Source organism: Penaeus chinensis, chromosome 38 (genome assembly GCF_019202785.1).
Source record: "Penaeus chinensis breed Huanghai No. 1 chromosome 38, ASM1920278v2, whole genome shotgun sequence".
In the NCBI taxonomy this organism is placed as follows: Eukaryota; Metazoa; Arthropoda; class Malacostraca; order Decapoda; family Penaeidae; genus Penaeus; species Penaeus chinensis.
Genome location: NC_061856.1, coordinates 22,938,228 through 22,943,409, shown reverse-complemented (window position 1 = coordinate 22,943,409; position 5,182 = coordinate 22,938,228). Strand labels below are relative to the sequence as shown.

The window sequence follows — 5,182 nt, the reverse complement described above, 5'->3', positions numbered from 1 at the left end:
AGGTCCTCCTTGGCTTCGGTCTTGTCTAAACTTCCTCGTAGTCCTCATCTAGGTCTAACTCGGCGTCGTACTCGCCCAGACGTCCTCGCAGATCTCGTCCAGGTCCTTCTCGGCTGCGTGTTCGTCCTCGTAACTTTCGTCTAGATCTACGGGTGTCCGGGCAGGAGGCGTCCTCTTCGGCATCTCAGGGCGGCACCGACGAGTTTGACTAGATCTGCGGGCGTCCAGGCAGGCGGCGCCCTTCCACAGTACCTGCGCTGGCGAACATCCTGGGCCGCAGGCCTATGGCCATCTTCCCACAGCATCTTAAGGTGACCGTTTCTGCAGCAGGGTCCTCCTTCGGTGCCGTATCGGTGAACCAGATCATACACGTAAGGAATAAAATAAGAAAGGCAGCAGAGAGGAGGGGATGTTAAATGCTACTACCGCTTATTTATATAAATTTGCTTTATTTTCGTTTGTTTGTTTGTTTTTTCGTTTGTGTGTGTGTGAAAAAGTTAAAAAAAAAAAGGGGAGGTAGACGTCAATAGCGATCCGTATGGCTTGAACGACCAACCGCGTCTGATAAGAGTAGATAAGGGAACCGACAATGGCAATCCGTAAAATTTACTTGAATCAATTCTCGTCATATAGAGAAGAGGTATGTAAAATAAGAAATTGTACAATATGTACGAGTCACTCATCTCGACTGGCAAAATCACAGGAAGAGAAACATCATCGATCTTTACACTTACAACAACGACAGAAACAAATCCTATTAATGAAAAGGTTTCAGTGGCCTTTGTTTTGCGTGGATGAGTGAGTGAGAGTGTGTGTGTGTGAGCGATAGTGTGCGCGAAGGTGAGAGTTAGCTCACACAGAGAATGTATCACAAACACGAAGATTAATGTTTATTTTAACAATACTGCGATAAATTAACAATGGTATTAATAAAAAAAATATTTCAACTACCACATTGAATTCAATTAATAATATGCGACGGAATATACACACTAATGAAATCTTCCCGGGCCAGTAAGCTATTACGCAAACTACCATTTTATTTAATCTACATGTTGGATTCACTACAAAATTCTGTAATAACGAGATAGCCAATGTCTAACTATGCATATAAGAATACGTAAGATTTCATCGACGGGGGTCCCTATACCCAAAATGCCGAATGAAATTAAGTGAATTGAAATGAGACGGAAAATCTATAGACAACCCGCTATGCGAATCTGTAATGGGTATCTATCACGAATCACAGGATCGCTAGGGATTTACCCAATAACATGCAAGCGAGAAGGGTGAGAAGGGCGTGGTTAATAAGCGATCAATTATTCTAGCTTAAACCCTAGTCCTACATTAATGAACGGACGTAGCTGTGGTTACACCAACTCGAATAAAAGTTGCCGAGTGAACGTATAAATTCAGTTTTACTCTTACCTATTATCGTAACGTCGGAGCGTAGATCTACTAGGCGATTATGCAACCCCGAGTTATGTCATGCATCCTGTGCACTATGGTATGGGGAAGATTCAAATGTTATACTCGAAATAATAGATTTATTTAAAAATCGCGTAACAAGCTTCGCTCTTCCGCCGAGAGAACATGTCACCAATGAGCAATGCAATGAGGCTACGGTTATCCCCAGGTTTCAACAACAACAACCAAATTACGGAAAAACGATGACATGTCATGGCCCTTCTACGTACCCAACCGACCAAAAAGGGAAAGGAACATGAGGTAAGGTCGGGGCGAGGGGAGGAACGAGAGCTATTGTGTGTGTGTGTGTGTACATGAGTGTACATATATATGTATATACAAATTTATATGTATATATAAATGTGTATGTATGTATATGTACATATATATATACAAGTGTGTAAATATAAATGAATATTTGCAAAAAAAAAAACAGCCACAGCAAGAAATTAAAATAAATCGTGACGTTTCGAATTCTTCGCAAGTTCCTCTTCTGATGATTATTAAACCGGTTTATTCACCTGAAGAGGAATTCGTGAGAGTTCGAAACATTACGATTTATATTCATTTCTTCCTGTGGCTGTTTTCCTTTTCATCTTTGTGTTTGTGTCTGTGTCAAATGTACATCCACACACATACATACATACATACATACATACACACACGCACACACACGCACACGCACGCACGAACGAACACACACACACACACACACACACACACACACACACACACACACACACACACACACACACACACATACAAAAGAAAGAAAGAAAGAAAATTCACCTGTAAAATGGTCTGCGTAGTTGTGAACCGAGAGGTTCTTCAAGGTCATAGTCCCTCAGATCTTCTTACGCAAACGTTAGAAAAGACTAATTTTCATAAACCATACGCATTTTCACTCACAGTCTGTTCTTCATTTGCAATCACTACCCTAAGCAAGTAGTGAAAACATTTTGGACGTTTCAACCTTCCGATTTTCGACGTTTCATCATATGGCATGAAATCCACGCCACTTTTTGCGATAACAAATATTTCAAGTGATATCACTTTTCTTCATATACATGCTTGTAACTTATGACATACCTCGGTGAAGTTTTTGTCCTAGGACTTTGCAAGATGAAGAGCAAGTCATTGGAAATGACGTGTAACCTGAAGCAACTCGCCCCAACTAGCTTTGTTCAGGTTTCTTCGTTTTCTATGATAACGTCTTCGGCCACGTTTTCTTGTGTATGTTGACGGGATAACCAAGGAATATTTCAATCTGCTTGTGAGTAACAATTTTAGTTATATTCAATAGGTTATGTTTGATATTGGTATTAGGATAACCGCTCTTTTTCAGATAACGGATTTGCATATATTATTGAAAGAGCATTGGCTGACATATTCAAATTTATTTCAATGAGGCTATTAAAACTACAACACGTTATTTTCCATATATGTATATAATGGACTATTAACCAAATGTCAGCGGGCTTATTTACTGTCCCCTTTAGATTTTAGTGAGTTTTGTTACATACAGATAACTCCACGTGTGCTCAACAGCAAGGAGTCTATCAGTTAGCCTCAGGGGCGGATCCAGGGGAGGGGGGCAGTTGATAAAGGGGGTCGCTTATAAACCTTCGGTAATTGATTGATATTGTACCATCACTATGTTGCTGTAGAAAATCACTTTAGTTTACACCGTAGGTCATGCTCACTTTGAGTGGTTTGAAAATTGTTTATGGAGAGTTTTAGCCATGCTACTTTTTAAACCCTGCCACTACCTCGACAGAGAAAGATTGTCATTCTGTGTTTTATATTGATTTGTTTTATAATGATTTGACAGTGAGAAGGATAATTGCCGATTATGTTGCGTTTTTGGATAATCCGAGAACGATGAAGCCCATGAGGTTCCTCCGTCAGTATATCAAATGTCATTTCATAGAAAAGGGGCGACGCACTTCCAACAGGGGGCGCCAGACCAGGTACAGAGCAGCGAGGGGGGAGGGCAACTGCCCCCAGTCCCCCCCCCCCTAAATCCGCCACTGGTTGGCCTTATTGACCGATCCTGATTTCCCCATTCCTTGAATTGGCGGGAAAATGCGTTTTTCTTTTCAATACTACAAATATTGACATTGTTTTCATTCTTATTGATATTATAAGTATCAAATTATCATTAAAACATTAATAACACCAAAGACAATAATATAATATAAATTAATCTTTCAAAAAATGAAATAAAAGGTTAAACAGATGATATAAATAAGACTAATAGCTGACTCCTTGGTGACTAAGCACTTGTAGAGCCATCTATGTGTAAAGACAATAAGTAAAACTTTTATTACAGTGGACATGGCATTGTAATCTTGTCACCCGCGCACATTGAGTTAAGATATTCAGTCCTTTAGAATATATGATGCATATATGTAGTTTCCACAGCTTTGCGAAGTGAAAAATGGTATATATAAATGATATAAGCTGCAGAGTAGTCGGGTCTTATTTCCATTTTATTCAACCCGTTTCTTAAAGCTTTCACAATGTTTTGCTTGAAATAAAAAATCATACCTGCAAATTAAGTACTATTTTAAGTTTTCTATTGACTGTTTGATGTGAAATAAAATAAATAATAATTTCTCCTTTCTTCAATACTTTGTATGTCTGTACAAATTTCGATGATATCGTGATACAAGTTGAAACAATGTATCAAAGTATTAGGGGTTTCGGGATGCTACAAAAAAGGATTTTGGATATATGTCCAGTGGCGGTTTCAAAGAGAGGACTGCCAAAACATTATAGTTAAGGGGACTGTAAGACTAATCAGAGGGTATATGCAATCACTGCTTTGTGGTGCAGCGATAGCGTTCGCGAACTAGTAATCTTACTGACCTGCGTTCAACTGCCAGTGGCTGGTAGCCCCGGCCATTCTTAGCAAACAGGAAGTGTAAACAGTATCGTTCCACACAGAGGACGGAAGCAAGCACCTCCCCAGGATGGAAGCCGCCGCATAAAAGATGTCTATGGGGTCTCGCATCTACCTTCTACAATAAACTCACAAGCCAAGACCCTTTTGATTCACCTGTACTACGACCTCTCCCGTCTCAGTGACATCGTTGTAACAAATGGAATATTAATAGATTAATTACTTCATTCATTATATTAAATTCCCCCTGGGCACGACCTTCGAGAATTCGTCCAACCATCTTTGGTCTTTGTCGAAAACTAACCTAACATTTTGATATTTACACATACACACATATACACAGACACACAAACACACACACATACATAAATATAGATAGATATATATAGAGATATATATAGATATTTATTTATCTATTCATCTATATATACATATATATTTGTGTATATGTGTGAGTGAGTATGTGTGTGTGTGTGTGTGTGTGTGTGTGTGTGTGGTATGTATACACCCACACAAACACACATACATACACACAATATATATATATATATATATGCATATATATGTATATATGTGTGTGTTTGTTTTTTGTTCAACAACCATTAACTCCACTGCAGGACATAGGCCTGTCTCTTTTCATTAATGAGATATTGTTAGGTAGTACCACCCTTACCTGATTGGAAGCGATCTACCACGTATGCCACGGTTGCGAATTTCCCTGCAACAACTGTGTTTTGACATGTGAAGGCGTTTTCTCGCCGTGATTGACATCTGAAGGCGATATGTCGTTTTCTCGCCGTGAGATCGGGC

General features: G+C 39.4%; 1 protein-coding gene across 1 annotated transcript in view; it reads right to left on the bottom strand.

Moving 5' to 3' along the window:
- The window catches only part of LOC125046151 (heparan sulfate glucosamine 3-O-sulfotransferase 6-like), a 73,818-nt gene extending 71,180 nt beyond the window's left edge, over window positions 1–2,638 (bottom strand). Inside the window, exon 1 of the mRNA XM_047643817.1 lies at window positions 2,557–2,638. The gene's annotated coding sequence lies outside the window, so the exon portion shown is untranslated. The remainder of the gene's footprint in view (window positions 1–2,556) is intronic.
- Window positions 2,639–5,182: the final 2,544 nt, after the last annotated feature.